Source organism: Hippopotamus amphibius, chromosome 6 (genome assembly GCF_030028045.1).
Source record: "Hippopotamus amphibius kiboko isolate mHipAmp2 chromosome 6, mHipAmp2.hap2, whole genome shotgun sequence".
NCBI classification, from domain to species: Eukaryota; Metazoa; Chordata; class Mammalia; order Artiodactyla; family Hippopotamidae; genus Hippopotamus; species Hippopotamus amphibius.
In genome coordinates this window covers 150,542,135-150,561,658 of record NC_080191.1, presented here as the reverse complement: position 1 = coordinate 150,561,658, position 19,524 = coordinate 150,542,135, and positions in this window count along the sequence as shown.

Sequence of the window (19,524 nt, the reverse complement as noted above, 5' to 3'; positions counted from 1 at the left end):
TTGTTTTGTTGTCTTATTCCCCTCTGAGATGGGAAGCTCTTCGTGGGCAGAGGTTGAGTCTCCCTCATCTCTGTATTTCCTTTATTAAGCACAGTACCGTGACCTGAGAAACAGCTGGAGCTCACTAAGTGTTTAACAGTAAACAGTGCATGGACAAATGAGTGAATGCTCTTTTGCTGACAGTTATAAGGCAATACAATTTAATTGGAAGAAATAATGCATGGTTTGGAATGCCAGTTGTTTTGTACCATGTTACCTAAACAGCTGGTTGATTTAAAAGTAATATGAGTCAAACCAATGTTTTGTCATCACATAGACAAAAACTGACATTAACTGGATTGTTCACTTTCTAGTTTGTGGCTGTGAGATCATGTAGATAAAAACTCTCAGTGTTTTGTATTTTTCCCAGATAAAACAATGTTTAATTTGGTGATCTTGACCAAGTAAATTAAAATCCCCTTGGGTCATCTCCTTTTTATCTATTAAACAGTCTAGTCAACTCTGCCCCCTCATTGTCTCACAAGGAAATTGCCATGCCAACAATTTTATAAAAGAGGATTTTATGGAGAGAAATAAAGGGCCAAGTTCCGGTCTCTTTTCAAGGAAGATTGTGTCAGTGGGTGGTTTTATTCTAATTCAAGACGGCTTTGTGTTGAGTTTGGCAATTTGTGAGGCATGAACTCCTCAGCATCATCCTTAGTGTCATATCCTCACTCTGGTTGATTTACTAAGTAATGTGATTGCAAATAAAGACATTTGATGGATACTCTGGGGTTCCTTGGCTCCTGTGTTTCCTTGGGCTATAACATACACACAAACACACACACACACACACACACACACACACACACACACACACACACAGGAAGAGAGAGAGAGGTATGTGCTTCTGAATATCTTCAAACTCCTTGGAAATTGGATTTCTGGTTTTTGCCAAGAAAGGAAGAAATTAGTTATTGACTTAAACTGGCATATAATCTATTCTTGTGAGTCTTCAATAGGGAAAGTTCTCAGTGTGAGTTCTAAAGGACATCAACATATGATCTAAAAACCTGACAGACTCATACTTGATGAAGCTTGCTTCTTTCTCTTCATGCCTTATACCAAGTCTGTTGAGTTTTAGTCTTCTGAAGCTTTCTCTGCCTCAATTTTCTGCCTCCCCCAAATCATAGTGTGCATTACTATCAAATCTATCTTCAAAAAACACATCTTTGAAAAATCCCTCTCAAGCACCTTCACTCATTTACTATTGGCTACCTCAGGGTTGGTAAACTATGGCATGATGACCAAATTCAACCTACTGTTTGTTTTCAAAAATGACATGTATTAGAACACAGACATGTTTATCTATTTGCTTATTGCCTATGGCTGGTTTTGTGTTATAGCAGCTGAATTGAGTGGTTGCCACAGAGATTATATTCCCCACAAAGCCTAAAATTTCCACTGTCTTGTCCTTTACGGAATAATAATAATAATAAAAAAAGCTGACCTCTGGACTACAGGATAAAATAAAAACTCTACAGCCTGGCATTTATGGCCTTCCAAAAATGGTAGTTAATGTATAGTGGGTGATCAATAAAAGTATAATATATGTAAAATTTTATGCTGGAAATAAATCCTGCACTATTAATTCCTAGCTCAGTCTCTTAGTTTCATCAGTATCCTGTCCTATGGGGAGACAGTGTACAGCGAATTGTCAGGGCATGTACATAGCCTGTGCGGTCCAACATGCCTGGTTCAAGTTCAAACTTTGGTACTTAGTAGCTATGTGACTTTGACTAAGTTAGTTTTCTTTTCTGAATCCTGGTTTCCTTATTTATAAAATGACTTCAAGGAGTTCTAAGAATAAAATGAAGTAACATGTTTAAAGCACCCAGTACAGTGCCTGAAACATAAGAGTTCACACTCAAGAAAGGTGTTGCATAGTTTCTTGATTAGGCCAGGAGGTAGAACTGACTGGAAAACACAGTATATTTTCCAGCTTGTGCTGACATAACAAAATACCACAGACTGGGTGGCTTATACAATAGAAATTTATTTTCTCACAGTTCTGGAGATTGAGATGCCTGTCAAGATGCTAGCCAATCTGGTTTATGGTGAAGGCTCTCTTCCTAGCTTGCAAATGGCCACTTTCTGGCTGTGTCTTCACATGGTTGAATAAGAGAAAGAGAGGTAGAGAGAGAGGAGAAAGAAAGAGAGGGATTGGGGGGAGGGAGAAGGGAGAGGGAGACAGAGTTCTCTGTTGTCTCTTCTTATAAGGACACTAATTATATTGGGTCAGGGACCACCCTTATGATCTTATTTAACCTTAAGTATCTCCTTATAGGTTCTATCTTCAAATACAGTCACACTGGGGGTCAGGATTTCAATGTCTGAGTTTTGGGGGCACATAATTCAGTCCATAGCACGTGGCACACAGAGAGTGGTGATTCAGGTTGTATTTAGTGGATCAGCCATTGTGTCTCCCATAGAGTAGATTTTACCTTTAAGTGAGGTGGGCATTTGGTTTTCAAATTTCAAAACCATGCCATCTTATTAGCATAATATAACATTTGTGTATATTGTTAAGCTGCAAAAGCATATTATAGGACTATGTATATAGTAGGATTACATTTTTGATAAAAATACACAGGAAAAAATGACTGCCAGGATACATGTCTACAAATTAAATGAAATTATTACTAGGCCATAGGATAATGGGAATTATTTTTTTAATTTTTAATTTCCTGCTTTTTACATAATAAATATGAATTGCATGTTGAAAAGCAGACATGAATAAGAACATCATTAAAAAATTTAAAATATGTACAAAAAAACACATTTTGACAGTGTCCAAACTTTTTAGTTATTTAAGTTTTTTATGTGAAATTTCCATAACATAAAGTATACACATCAATGGTATTCAGTACATTCAAATGTTGTGCAACTAGTATCACTTCTGTCCATAACTTTTAAAAACATCTTTATTGAAGTATAACTTGCATGTTATAAAATTCCTCCATCTAAAATGCACAAGCCAACAAGTTTTCTGAAGGTAATATTATACAACCGAAACCACAATCCCGTTTTAGGACATTTCTATGACCTCAGTAAGATTCTTGTGTCCATTTAGATTTTACACCCATTCTTGCATCTAGCTCCTAGTAAATACTAATCAACTTCCTGTCTTCTTAGATTTGCCTTTTCTGGAAATTTCACATGTATGGAATCATACAATACATAATGGTTTGTTTTGGCCTCTTTCATTTTGTGCAATATTTTTGAGGTTTATCCCTGTTGTAGCAGGTATCAGTGTTTCATTCCTTTTTTTTTTTTTTTTTCCTGAATAGTATTTCATTGTGTGGATAAACCACATTTCGTTTCACTCATGAACATTTGAGTTATTTCTACATTTTGCCTATTAGGAATAATTCTGCTACAAACATTCACATGCAGGTATTTGCGTAAACAAATAATTTCATTTTCCTTGGGTAGGATCTTAAAAGTGGAATTACCGGGTTGTATGCTGAACATGCCTTTAACTTTTTATGAAACTGCCACATTGTTTACTTTACAACCTTGTTTTTAATTTATACAAACATGGGACAAAAACAACTACATCTTTGACTTTCATAAATTGCGTGGCCTAGGGTAAGTTTCTTATAGCCTCTTCATCTGTTTCCTCATCTATAAAATGGGGATACAAATGGAACTCACATCATGGAGTTGCTGTGAGGATTAAAAGTATAGTATGTCAAACACTTAGAAAGCAGTTTATACGGCTACATGCAGAAATATTTATAGCTGTGTGTTCATATACATGTTAATGTACACACATATATTCCTGCCAGGTAAGAGGAACTAGAAACAATGGCACGCTTAAGGCTCAGATCTTGGTTTCTAACACCAGTCTCAAATAAAGGTATCCAGGCCTGCTTGGAGAAATGCTTGATTCTAGGAATAGAGAGGAAGCACACAAGATGATGCTGGAGAATCTACTAGTGTCAGAAAGTAAGGAAGTGTTTAAAAACAACAATGAAAAACTAATAATAGGGGTGTATCCGTGCGACAAAAGAACCAACTGAAATAGCTCTCGATGACCAAAACTAAAAAAAGTAAGCACCGAAATACACAAAGTAGTAGTGGATTACAACCCAAAGCATAAAATAAATATCCATAAGACCGCACTGACATAAATTTTCAAAAAGTAAGTAGATGAAGAATTTGAAGTGGAAGAATAAATAAGATTAAGCCCAGAGTAAGGTTAGTACAAAAACTCCATCCTATTCTCTAATGCTCCTGTAAATGGACTGCCTATTTCTTCTGAGTTTCTAAGCAGTCAAAGCAGAGAATAAAGTAAATTGCAGGACTCCTAGAAAATACAAGCCTATGTAAAAACTCAAATTACTCATTTAAGAGAAGGCTAGCTTCTCTTGAAAGTGAGATTCAAGAGACATTTCATTCTTGGGTTCTCACAACATCCTTGAAATAAATATAATAAGGAGTTTAGATAAGATCTTTTACCATAGACTAATTAATAATAAATTAGTTTAGTTTCTTATGGCATATGTACAAGATAATGTTTATAGGGACTATGTAATCTGCACTTACCTAAAATCTAAAACCATCACTTTATGAAAGAGGAGGTTTTAAATTCAAATCATAGGTGGCAGAAACTGGCAAAGATTAAAATATTTGAACATCGCTGGAAATGTGTTTAGCTTAACAATCCTGACTTTTTCCTGATTATTATGAAATTGACTTGTTAAAAATACATATTTCCAATTTCAGTCCTGGGCTTCATATACATGCATTTAGCAATGGTTACGACCCCAGCTACTGACATTAATCTCTCCTTTTAATACTGTTGCATCCTATTCTGTTATAAACCTCTGACTATATTCAGTGGTTTGCACAGCTTTATCTATAAGCCAAAATGGTTCCAGAATTACTTAGAATAGGTTGTTTACAGATTGAAAGGCAGGTGTTTTCATCAACTGGCAGCATTATTCTGAACACTTTAAGTAAGATTGGCCTGACTTTCTAATCTACTGGAGTTGTAAAGCAAGGCTGTGAGACTGCACTGGAAGTGGTCAACTGGTGTCCCATGGGGCTCACTTCTAGAGGACGAGCTAGGAGCTCTGGTGGGGTGGCTCACACAGCATTAGGTCTAAGTAGAAAACCAATCGATATTCACCCCCATTGAGGACTGAAACTGGGAGGGCTCATTTGTTCCAAGTGGGGGAAGAAGCACTGCAGACTCCCTGCTCCAGGCTGTGTGGGTTCTTATCATTTAACTCCTAATGGGGCATCCCACCGTCGCTGACCTGGAGTTATTCTGAAATGAGACTGCAAAGAGCGATTCTTGTGATGGTACTCTGTGTAACTGTTTCCATCAGATATCGCATTTAAATTACATTACATAAACTTCTGCTTAACTTGCAACACTTCCATTACTTGTAACATTTTATCTAAAATGGGAGGCTCTCTCTAAGGAAGTGATTGGCAAATTGACTGAGTTTCCCTTTCCTTATGTTGAAAGACCAAGACCTATACACTCTTCACTGTGTAATTTAGTGGCCTATGATTTTAATGATTGTCTTAGATCCAATCATTTTGTCAGGTATCAAATAAACTCCAGTCGAACTGAACATTACCCTCTTGGTGTTTGTCAGTAGGGTATTATTTAATTTACTATAGATTTAGCAATTCCCCTTTCAAAGCTTGAGCAGATACTTTAACTGAGAAATGAATTTTTCAAAGCACGTCTTTCCCTACATCAAACCTCTGTTATGGAGTGTTTTATTTTCATGGGAATACATTTCTTCTAGTGTAATTGTGCTTTTTAGAGTGCATTGTCACTTGGGGACATCTTTTCTTATTTCTTACCTAGGAACCTGAAGAGAACAAGATAAAAATATCAACTTAATCAGCAGAGTACTTTTGTAAAACCTAAATATTTACATTTACATTTAAATCAGGATCTTTTAAAACTTGTTGTTGTTGTTTTGGCCCTACTACTGGCCTGGAGGAATCTTAGTTCCCACCAGGGATGAACTCATGCCCCCTGCAGTGGAAGCATGAAGTCCTAACCACTTGACCACCAGGGAAGTCCCTAAAGTTTTTATTAATGGTTAATACTAAACATTATGATACACTAGAAAGGTAAAGGGCTAGCACTTAGGTACAGATTAGGTAAACCAGAACTTCAAATATAAAAGGAGTCAATGAGTTCTTAGAGTGGAAGAAAAATAACTGTTGCATAACTTTGAAAAGTTAATTAGGAAAAGTAAATCATTTTTAAAAATAATTTTAAAAATAATTAGTCTACCGAGGACACTCACTTTTGCTTAAATTGTTATTACATTCCAGAGTTCATTCTCTCTTGCCACTTTTAGCAAGTTTGCCTGCCTTATCTTCTTTCTTATATCTTGTATCTCTGCCTCTCTGATAGCTAATTCTATAAACATTCTAAAATAATCTCAGGCCAGAAAACAACTTCCTTTGATCCTGTTCCCTTCTGTCTATTGCATTATAACTTTTCTTTTATTCACCTATAAACGTGATGAAACTTATCTACGACTCATGTTTCAATCCTTTGCAAACTGTCATTTTCAACTGTATTTGATCCATTATTAATTATCTTCACATTGTCAGATCTCTTAAGTTATTGTTTGATGTGAACTCTGTTCCCTGTATGCACCCCACCCCTACTTCCCACATAGAATGTCTTCTCTTCTTGGCTTCCTGGATAACACTATATATATATATTTTACTACTTTTTTTTTTTTTTACTATAATGCTTTTAAATCTTTCTTTGATGTCTTCTCTATTGCCTGCTCCTAAAGTATTGGTTTTCTCTTCCCAGCCTTCTTCTCAATTTGTGCTGAGTGATCTCATTCATTACCAGGGCTGCAGACCCCATTACTGTGATGATAAATACAAAATCTAAATGAATCGGACAAAGGAAAGTTGGACTACTTTAAGGAGGAGAAGTGGACATTCTGGGTAATGAAAGTGGAAGGATAATTCTAGATAGATTATGAAATAACACTCAATATATTTGATTACAAAGTAGATTTACAGGCCCTAGTTATTAAAAAAAGAAAAAGAAAATTAACCCAAGGCACTGAATTCAGAGGATGCAGAAGATAATGGAATTACTTAAATTAAGATTAAGGAGTCATCACAGTATTTTAGAGCTCAGAGATGCTCCCTCTCCCTCTCTGGATGGAGCAGGAGTCCCTTGGCCTATATTCCAGGTGGCTTGTGCTAAATGATACAAAATGCCATGATATGGATTTTAGTTTTTTTTTTTTTGCTATGATTACAAGATATGAAGCTTGTGGGGTAGAAGAAAAACCTAGAAAATAACAAACATCAGGATTTCTAAATCACCCGTAAAATATGCTATTACTACGTCTCAAAGTGGTAAAATAAGATGAGTAGACAGATAGTTAAGATATTAAGGCAGAAGGTCCAGGACTTCTTTGGTGATTTATTGAGAAGTATATGCTTCAGTGTTGAAAGCAAAGCCTGAAAAAATTGCCTGAGTCAGAAGTGGATATTGTGGTCCGGCAATAGCACATGGGACAGGCAGTGCTGCTTTAAGAGAAGCCAGGCTCACGTGAGGGGGGCCATAGAGAGTACAGTGTAACTCTTCATATTTAGAAAGTGAAGGGAAAAGAGAACTTCACTGATAAAGCAAAGTCTGACAGACAGTATTAGAATCCAGACGTCTATCTTGTAGGCTATCATACCAGGCAGCTTCTAAAAAATCAGGAGGAATTAGAGTAATTTAAGGAAGTTTTTTTCTGTGGCAAAACCACTTTAATGATGGTTTGCTTCAACCAAGTAAACATCAACATTTATAAAAGAAAATGCCTTAATCCACAGGGAAAATGCTAAGTTATCAAGGGTGGCTGACAAATGTCTCCTTGTCCTTCTACTTTTCTGCTGCCTGGAGCCTGTTCAGTGTTGTTGGCTGCAGGGACAATTCACTCCTTTTAAAATTCTCTAAATTTAGAACTTAGATGCTCAGAAAATCATTTGTCACACATAAATGAAGGACTGACTGTCCCTTCCAAAACATTGAAAATCTTGGGAAAAACAGGAACACAAACTTTCCTTGAAGAATGTAGTGCCTTTAACTTCACAGAGCGGGGGGAAGTGCTATTTTTCTTAGAAAAATTAGATGTGTAAGTATTATCTCTGTTTCATATCTACCCCTTTTGAAAAATAACTAGTTATTTGTAATTAGAAACATTTAAAACTTTGAAATTAAATTTACAAATATGTTAAAGGTTCATGTTTTCATTACTTACACTTTGATTCACTAATAAAACATCTAAGTAGTTAACACTCTTGCCATATTTTCTGGAAATTGTTTTAGACTTGTGAACTATTAGACTGTTTTCCCCCCAGAATTACAAATTAAACTTTTAAACTCAAGCGCATTTTTTTAGTGTGAAGGAAAATATCACCATTTTATGTTTATATCACCTTCCCAACCCTCTTCTGAATGTACTTTTGCAAATATCTGAGCACTAAAAAAGGTAACAAATGCTCTATGAATCCTGTGCTTATTAGTAAATTTATTAAGCCTGAATACCTTTAAAATTCATATGTATTTGTTATAGCAAAATTTGATTTTTTAAAACGTTTTAATTTAGAGTCAGTATAGGTATTTTCCATACTGACTTCATATTTTTCTCTGTTGCCTAAATGGGTATTGCCGTAGCTTTTTTTGTGCGGATAAAATTCAAGTCAGAGTTAATAGAAATTTTTTAGTTTTACCTTTTTTGTCCTACAGTGTAGACTTTTGTTGTTGTTGTTGTTCTTTGGGCAGTGGTTCAATAAATCTTAAGCTCAGATAATTAAACACTATTTTGAATCTTAACAAAACAAGAAACTTTTTTTTTTTGGGGGGGGTTGGTACATACAACCTATGTACAATGAATTTAATAAATTTAAGTATTATCAGAAAAAAAAAAAGAATGCAGTGCCTTTGTTTGTGGGCCTCTCCATTTTAAGAGGCTATTTGGTTCTAGATTGCTCAGTGCATTCCCATTTCACAAATCAAGTAGATTTTCTTCCAGCGAGATTATTCTTTTGAAGACTTTCCTTTCTCATTTTAGCTTGATTGCTAGTAATTTAGAAACACTTACAAATGTTGTAAATGATCCAACTTAATTAAAAATACAATATAGATGAGAGGTATATATTGAAGGAGAGTTTGTAATAAAAGAAGTCAATCTTTGAAGGAGAAAGGCCCCCTTCATACAGAGCCCTTGCCCAAACAGACTGCTCTTAGGAACTCCCTGGTGGTCCAGGGGTTAGGGCACGGCGATTTCACTGCCAAGGGGCCAATTTCAATCCCTGAGTCGGGGAACTAAAATCCCACAAGTCACACTGCGTGGCCAACAACAACAACAACAACAACAACAACAAGTTGACTGCTCTCCCTGTAGCTCCATCCTCCCAGCACAGGAAATCACTGAATGGGTGCTACACAAAGACTTGGAGCTTTAAAGGATTGTTCTTTATTTGTTTTTAATTTTTGTTTCATTTTTGTTATGCTACCTGAAATTCTTACAATTAGAATATTTGGGCTCAACAAAGAACACTCTGATGAAATTGCAAACATTTATGGGAATGGTAAATGGCTTTTAGGTGTGTACATGTTAGTATGAATTCATTTAATCAGGTTGCTTTCCTCCTAAACTTAGCTGGCCTTTGGCAATATGAGTTTTTGTTTGGAGAAAGGAAAGCAAATAATCAGAAAACGTGGAACACTTTGGTTGTTGTGGACCAGGTGGGCTGCATTGTGGGACAGGAAGGATACTGAAGATAGACAATGAATTATAAGAAAAGAGATTTAAATTTATATATATCCTCTGTTTTCTGGGTAGGAGTTTGCACACACGTGCACGCACACACACGTGCGCACACGCACACACACGTGCACACTCGCACACACAGAGGCTGGTATTCAAGATCCCTGCTCTACCAGGAAACAGAGCTCAGGGAATGACAATAGCAGCACAAAAATTACCTATATTGTGGTTTACACAGCTTTTATGGACTGGCCTTTAATATCTTTCTGAATTTCAAATTGTAGACCAAAAAAAAATTAGCAATACCATTGGATTATATATTTTGGAATCTCTACCCAGAATAAATAAAAGGAGAGTCTCCTGGATGTTTTATATAATAAAATTATTTTTAGGGTTTAGCACATCAAAAGAATGTCTCTCTCTTGAAGACCTGGAAAGTTTCCTTTTGACAGACAATAAGAATTTTGTAACCCTTTGTTCTAGTCTCCAGTAAATTCAAACCTGAGGCCTAATCTTGTTAATAAACCTAGTTCTTAATATGTTGTTGGCTTATATACCACTCACTCCTTTTTATTATTTTGATTTTCAACTTCTAATTAAGCAACCGAAGTGTAAGCTGCCTTAACTTTTTTTTTTAATAAATTTATTTATTTATTTATTTATTGGCTGTGTTGGGTCTTCGTTGCTGCACGTGGGCTTTCTTTCTCTTGTTGTGGTGATCGGGGACTACTCTTCATTGCGGTGAGTGGGCTTCTTATTGCGGTGGCTTCTCTTGTGGATGGGCTTCTCTAGGTGCATGGGCTTCAGTAGTTGTGGCACGCAGGCTCAGTAGTTGTGGCTCACTGGCTCTAGAGCGCAGGCTCAGTAGTTGAGTTTACGGGATTTGTTGCTCTGCAGCATGTGGGATCTTCCGCGCCCAGGAATCGAACCTGTGTCCCCTGCATTGGCAGGCGGATTCTTAACCACTGCGCCACCAAGGAAGTCTTGCCTTAACTATTTTTAAAAAAAATATGGCAACTAAGAGAAGAAGGCAGAAGAAACAGAATATTATTGTAAATTATATGCTACATGTTACAGATGCATTACTGGAGTTATTTCTCCCAGAAGCCTATGCCTTTGGTCTCATTATCCCGTTTTTATAAATGAAGCTGGATTCAAACAAATCTGAAGTGACAATACGGATATTCAGACTTCTCTGTATGTAACCACTTTATTGCATGAGTGATATTCTGATAAGTTATAATTAGGACACAGCTTTTTTTCATCCATGTTTGCATTCTAAAAAGGTCCTTCTCCCTATCATTTGATCAGCAGATCGTGCAACTTTCAAGTCACTTTCAGCTTAAGAATATTTTTGATTTTCAGGTATTACCAAGTCTGATCCTTCCTAAAACAAGTCTTCAAATATTCATTTATTTCAAAGTTCATCCCCTGCCCTAGCTAAGGCCTGAGCTGGGCTTCAGGTATTGGAAGTGATAAAGCTGTTGTAGGCTTTCACTCCTCTCCATTTACTCAGGAGTTGGTTGTTCCAGTGTATCTGTGTGTGTATGTATCTGTGTGTGTGTGTGTGTGGCGGAGGGTTGTGAGGGTGGGGATGGTGTGAGTTGGGGCTGGAGAGAGATGAGGTAGGAGGAAAAATCAATGTCTCTCTTGCAGTAGGGTCTATAATTCATCTCTCTGTGTCCTCTCTGATGGCAAACTTCCAAACCTTGGCTGACACAGGGAATTCATGTTCTGGCTGACTTCTTGAAACTTCACTTCCCCTACAGTGAGGCACATTGCCAGCTTCTTCCTGTGGGATGCCCTTTTGGCTGGGGTCCATCAATACGTTTTGTTTTTTATCTTATTTATTATTTTTGAGGGGGTACACCAAGTTCAGTCATCTGTTTTTATACACATATCCCCGTCATCAATACGTTTTGAACCCTACCTTCCAAGGAATCCATTTGGCATGAGGGAACTCACTCATACCTCTTTGCTTCACAAAACTGTCCTCTCTACTTGCCTTGCCATTCAAATCAGTTCCACCATCCTCCTACCTTTAGCACTCTACAGGTGAGAGGCAGTGGCCAATTTCCATGTTTGTATAGGTCCCAGGAATGTATGTCAGGTTCTCCAAATAGCCAGCTGGGGAGTGAGATCCCTAGGGTGCCCTTCTTAGACACTCCTAAAATTTATGTCAATTCTCTTATTTCTTCTACTTGTCATGGAGTGGGGAATACTTCAATAAAGCTGACGACTCTTTACCTTGGTTAACCTCTCTGAAGAACCAGTGTGTTTTTTTTTTTTCTTTAAGAACTTTTATTGGGATACAATTGACAAACAATAAACTGCATTTATTTAAAGTGTACAATTTGTTATTTTTTTCTTATTAGTAATGTATATATGGCAATCCCACTCTCTTGATTCATTCTCCCAGAACTAGTGTTCTTTTACATACCTAGGAAGTAGGGGTCCATTGCTGAACTGATTCTGCTGCCTTAAGTTAGTCCCACAAGGATGCGTGTAACACTTTTCTTTAGAATGTAGGAAATATCTATCATCCATTTTTCTCAGTCTTGGGGCTTCAGCTGAAATTTAGAGGCAATAGGACAAGCTCCATTTAACACCTTGTTATATTGTTTTTAGAGTTAATAGTCTTTTCAGTATAACATGCTGTTTCCCCAAGTTTGATAGGCACTGAACATGGCTGGCCCCAGGAAAGCTGCAGGAGCAGGTAGAACTGTCTTTCCTTCTGGGCTGTCCTTCTATGCCCCACCTTACTCCGATCAGAAAGCAAAAAACAAGCAAGCAAACAAAAAAACAACCTCCCCTCCCCCCAAAAAACCCAACCAAAACCCGGATTTTTTCACTGTCCATTGCTTTGATTTTTTTTTGTTTTGTTTTAGAACTTTTATTGAGATATAATTGACATACAATAAACTGCTTATACGCTTTGTGTTTTAATAAACAATTTTCAGTGATAAAAAAAAAGTCAGATCTACTCCTATTTTTCAAATGCCCTTTAATCTAGGAGTTCAGTATAAAAGTAAATGTATATAAAATATATAAAGTGAACAGACTTTACATTATAAAACTCTTTTCTATCCCTGTTGTCTTTTATGAACATGAGATACATGTTTTCTGCTATAAATATAATATTTAATTCAACTATAGATTGGCAAACCCAGAAATATTTCTATGGAAATAGTTGCAATGAAGCAGGAAGGACTTTATCACTTTATTCCAGTTTCTTTTCAACATGGCCACTAGTTGGCCAGACAAAAATGTTCTGCAAAGAACCACTAATTGAAAAAAGGTGTAGGTCTTATTTATGGCCTCAGAACTACATAGCTGTGTGAGCTTGGCAAATAAGTTAATCTCTCTTCCACTCAGAGTTCTTATAATTAAAGACTCTAAGTAATCTTTACAGCCACAAAAGGTTAACCATGCACAGAGGGCTCAGATGAACCACTTCAGTGAAGCATTGAAATCCTTCTAAATAAAGCCAGAGCCATTGAAGCTGCTGACTAGAAAATAACCCCTGACTGATAATATGTCTGGACAAGCCATTATCCAGGATGGGTTGCTTTGATTTCAGTCGAGTGAAGTGTTAATCTAAGCAGTTAGTTCTCCAGTTTCCAGAGATTAAAGAGGATGCATGCACACCAACAAAACAAGCACACCTACAGAGCATGTTTCTTCTTAAACTGACAATGTAGTGTGTGTGTTCACTAGCATTTACTGAATATGATTAATAATATTCTGAAACATTTTCATGAGTAATAGACTACTCTTTCTAAATAGATGCGTTTCAAAGTATGGATGAATAAATATCCATTTGTTCCAGGATAAAAGTCCATGGCATAAATTACCAGGACCTCCCAGGCTTGGTTTCTGCTAATTTCTTCTGTCTTGCCTCCTGCCTTGCCCTCACTCATAGTCTGTCCTCTGGCCAAGTTCAGCTACTTATTCTTGCTTGAAAGCATCAGGATGCCTTAAGCCTTCAAAGTTTTTCACAGGCTGCTCCCATTGTCTACCATTCTAGTTATCTACTGCTGTGGAATAAATCATGGAAACACTAGTAGTGGTCCCAAGGATTGGTGGTGCTCAGCTAGGTGGTTCTTGCTAAGTGAGGTCTATCCTGTGGATACAATCGGGTGGTGGCTGGAAGTGGAATTGCCTGAGACTTGTTAATTCATGTCTGGTTCCTGGGCTCAATGCACTCAAGCAGCTGGGATCTGGGACAGTTGGGTACTTCTCTAGGTGGTCTTTTCAATTGGTTTCTCCAGAATGGCACCTTCAGCAGAGTCAGACTTCTTACATGGTGTCTTGGGCCTTCAAACATACATGTTTCAAGTGAGCAAGAGAGTCAGGTGGAAGCTATGTCATATTTTAGGACTAGCCTTAAACTAGTCATACAGTGTAATTTCTGTTGCATTCTATTCATTAGAAGTGAGTCACTAAGCACAAACCATGTCCAAGAGGAGGGTTATTAGATCCACTACTTGGTGGAAAGCGTGTCGAAGAGAGTGGGGACATGCTTTCAGACCACCATACGTATATAGCGAACACCTTTTCTCTTTCAAGACAGTTATCTCCACTGCGAAGCCTTTGAACCATGTTCATGTCCTGCCTTATTCCTTCCCCTTATTCAAATTGATCATTTGCTCCATTGTACCTCTACTCCTTATACCTGCTGCTCTTACTACATATATGATTACATGTATTGAATAAGACATGTGAGAGTGTATGTGAAGCTTATGAATGCTAGAAAATTTATGACAAATCAGATTTGCTTTCCAAAATGATATTAAAGCATTTTTCCAAAGCCAGGAACATTAGGCTTTGGGAATTATGAAAAATTACAAGTTGCTTACTACCTTGTCTATATTGAGCAACAGGTGACTAGAAACCCTAAACTTATTTTTTCTTTGCTAGAGTTATGGTCATTGTAAGTAAACTGTCTTGGCCTATGTTAGTAAGTGCCCATACTCTTAGTTTTGAGGTACTGAAAAAAAAATTAGAGAATAATGTCGAATCCATTCATTTTCTTTCTCTCAGAACTTTAGTCTATGTTAATCTTGTAGATCTTCCAGTGCTGATTACTGTGATAGCCATCAAAGGTCCATAAAAGCCCAATACAGTAATGGGGGAAGGAACATTTCCAAGATGAATTTAAGATGTGATGGATTTGCAAAATGTAACAGCTCACTTCCTGGCAATTGTGTAATGAACGACAAGCAGAAATTAAGCAAGGCACTTCTATTTGCTTTAGATTTATATGTTTGCATTTTGCATACATGCTGGCCATTGAAATTGACAGGCATTAATCTTTGGTAGCTTCATTTCATCTCCTATATAAAAGCCAGTTTAAAAGGGTGTTGCAACTCTCCCCCAGTTAGTGGAAGCAAGGTTATTTATATTTAATTTTCCCAAGAGTCAGACTTTTTACTTCCTGTGCATCCCTATATCAATATTAGCATTTTGTATGTTGAGAAATTTTAAAAAGTTGAATACTTTACTGGCATATTTTGGCAGCTTGAGATCTCTAGCACCCGCAATTGCAGTTGCGTGGGGAATGGGTAATTATTCCTTAACAGTAGAAGAATAGTAGTGGTCACATTTGGCTCAGAGTCATGGGTAGCGTTTTCATTAAATATCACTCTGTAATCATTACTCACTGCACACTTTAGCTAGACAGCTGATGAGGAAAGATGACAGAACAGGAACATTGCCATCAACAGCAGAGCACACACAGGCTCAAGAGTGTAATTTGGTTCGACTAGTACTTGGAGACACTTACTGTCACATTATGCCACCCTACAACTAAAAAGAGTGTAGGGGATAAAAACTATTGTTTAGGGAAAATGTGTGGTATTTTGACGGCACACACTTCAAATCCTGTTCAAATAAAAGCTAAGATGCGTGAGAGATCCCATCCGTTATATCGTGCCTTCAGTGAAATTTAGGACATTGAATCTCACAATTTCGTAATGTTTCCTCAGGCAATGCATGTCATAGCGTCCTTCACTCAAGTCAAGTGATATCAAATGAGAGGTGCTGCCCAATCATTGAACATAGAGGGAGGTAGAGGCAGGGCTCTTCTACTAATTTGCCTATGCCTTTAAATATAACATGAAGAAAACTTTTACACTGATTCTCACCATGGTTTTTATATATTTTTAATTTCTTCAGTTCAGAAATTGTAAAAATGATGACCACTCATTTATTTTCAGATATTTTAATTCTAAATCTGTCGTTTTGCTATTTTTGGTGTGTTTATAAAGTGAAAACCAAAACCAGAATCCCAACAATCCAGGTACACGTGGTGTTTAGTATTGGCGCACACGGATGGCTTGAGAAGATTTATCCGTTCACAATCTTTATCAGCTACTCTCTTCTCCTTAAGCTTTCCCCAAGCAAACATACGTGCCAATAAAACAGAGAGCGTGCATGGCTGACACATCTCTAATAAGCCTCTGATTGCCGCCAAATTACTGCCTGCAAGTCCTTTCTATATAGAAATTTTCAAGTTGCTACTGTTTGCCTAATTTTCTTTAGAACACTTAGCTCCCATAAAAACTTCCCACTTCTTCAAATAGATATATGCAGAGTATGAGAAAAATAATATCTGGGTATTTATTATTTATACTAATTTATCATTTAGGCTGTGACAGAAGGGTCAGGTCAGAATTCTGTTTTTCCCCTAAGAGGTCAGGGACAAAAACAAATGAAAGAGAATAAAAGGACGGGTAAGATCACTAATATGTAATATGTAATACTTGCTTGAAGTAATTTTGGAGGGTTTTACAAACTTATTTTGAGGAGGAAATTCTCTCTTTTACTTCACGTTTTATGGTTTTACTAATTTCTTATATGTATGTTGAGTTAGAGTGATCAGTGTTTGTGTATAATTTCAGCCAATGGCAACTTTATCTTGCTCATTAGCCGGGAAAAAATAAGAAATAGGCAAAAGATTCACTTCAAAAGAAGGGTCACAAATTGGAAAGTGATAGATAGCAAACACAGACTCCTTTCCTTACCGAGGAAGGTCTGTCATAATTTCCCTTTTCCTACTTATTGTTTGTTTTTAATTTGACTTCTGCCTTTCAGATGACCTTAGTGCCTCTATATAATCTCTTTTCTTTTTCTTTTTTTTAAAACTGTGAGATATAATATACAATGCATAAAACATAATGTCATTTAAAAAATAATTATGCATACCCTGTATCCACCATCTACACCCAGTGCTAAGGCACATCTAGCCCCATTCCTCATTAAATTTACAATTTTAGTGGGAAAAAGAAAAAAGTAAATGACTGAGTATAATGACATGTTATAGATATTTTAACAGACACAAGCATGCATATAAAGAGTGAACACCAAAAATAAGGCATGGTCAAGTGTATTTTTTGGAAAGAGGAAGGAAGGACAGGAATGACTTCATAGATTAAATTAGAGGTGAGTCTTAATAGACCAGTAGGCCATTGCCAGGTGAACAATGAGGTGGTACAGGATTCTAGGCAGAGAACCTGCAAACTCCTGATTTGTGAAAAATCTTGGTATATTTTGAAATCACAAGTGAGACTGTGAGATGTAGGGCAAGGAGAGGGCTTTAGTACCTTAAATTTTCTCTAGAATCTCAGTTCTGAAGTTTGAGTGGGACAAACCTGGAGGCAGAGTGACTTGATAGAAGGCTGTTTGGGCACTCCAGAAAAAGACTATGGTATGGATTAGGGAACATGGAAACACTATGCAAATCCAAGGACTTTAAAGAAGTACAATTTTTAAGAATTGTCGGTTAATTGGATATAGCGAGTAATGAAGAGAAGGTACAAGAACCAGCCCCAAGCTTTTATTCTAAGTGATACCACTTAGGTTGATGGTGATATCACTAAGTAAGACAGAGAGAAAATTCAATAAAATTGCTTCATAACATGAATTGGATATAATGGGATTTATGATTGGTTCCAATCCTTCTCTCAGCCCCAGGGAAAGAGGAACATGAGGAAAAAAGTAGGGGAGAGGAATATGGAGCAAGGAATAGTTGGGAAGTGATTTCCTTTTGATCATCTGAGCCTTTTTCAGTCAACATATGGCCATCTGTATTCAATGTATGTTTCACTATATTTTTGTGCCTATTACAATTTTATAGCATGACTTTTTAATTAACCTTAAAATCATGTGACCTTGAATGTTAGCTTACACAATTGTTTAGACGTCACATATAGCATTTTGGTGGGGTTCTACAGGATGTATAAGTAGGGGATAGGATCAGAGATGTTGAATTGAGTTTTTGTTGTACTTATCATGCATGAACATGGAACCCATCAAATAGGTATAAACAGGTATAATGAACACCTATATCTGAATATCAAAACTGTTTGAGATGGAAATACATATTTGTTGGTCATCAGTATATATTGGTACTTAAAATCTTGATTATATTTTTTGTGGGAAACTGGCATTTTAAGACTAGACAGAAGAAGAGAAACGTACACAGGAAACAGAAATAAAACATTTCAGGGGATCAAATGAATACAAAGTCATGGGAACTGAAAGAATAAGGAGATGTTTTGAGAAGAAAAAAGTAAGACAGTGACATAAGAGTGGAAATTTCCCCATTGTTTGATTATTAGGAACCAGTTTGTGGTCTTGGCTAGAGCCATTTTAGTAATATTCTGGGGGTGGAGGGCAGATTGTACTGAGATGAGAAATGAATAAAGTTAACAAAGTGAGACAGTGTATTCCTTTATTTTTTTAAATAAATTTATTTATTTTTATTGGCTGCGTTGGGTCTTCGTTGGGTCTTTGTTGCTGCGTGCGGGCTTTCTGTAGTTGCCGAGAATGGGGGCTACTCTTTGTTGGGTTGTGCGGGCTTCTCATTGTGGTGGCTTCTCTTCTTGTGGAGCAACGGGTTCTAGGCACGCGGGCTTCACTAGTTGCAGAGCATGGGCTCAGTAGTTGTGGTACTCTGGCTTAGTTGCTCTGTGGCATGTGGGATCTTCCCAGACCAGGGCTCGAACCCATGTCCCCTGCATTGGCAGGCAGATTATTAACCAGTGTGCTACCAGGGAAGCCCCTGAATATATTCTTTCACAATGTTTGAATGAGAAGGGGAGGGTAGGATTTGCAGGTAGTTATTCAAGTAGGTAGGATTAGGAGGCTTTAAGATGGAGGAAAATTGAACCTGTTTGTGGTGCCAGGAGCTAGAGAGAGATCTAAGTCTCAGGAGAGAGAGAGGGGCTGGACTATAGAACAAATCTGTTGCATATGGACAAGGATTATATCAAGTGCCAGGATGGTAGGAATAGCCTTGAGAAAGAGAAGGAACACATCTTTCCTGAAGGTTAACAGAGAGGAAATTAAGATAAATTTGTAGATCAGAAGTAATCAGAAATAGATCAGGAGGAATCAGAAGGAAAAAGTGACCTTGGATGGTGGCTTCTATTCTTTCAGAGAAATGGGGGGAAAGGTTGATGTCAAAACATCAGAAGAGGCTCTTGAATGCAAATTAACAAAGATTCAAGGCTGGTCGATGTTCGTTAGTGAGAAAACTATCGAAATGTACCAAAGTGCTTTATGTTTTCTTAAGCTTTGCTATAAAAACACGCTGTAGTCTTTTTTACTAAAAAGAAGTAAAGAGAAAAAACTTGCTGTAAAAAAGAAGGAACACTAGATTGAAGGTCTGGAGACAGGCTCCTGATTATAGTCTGGCCGCAGTTCT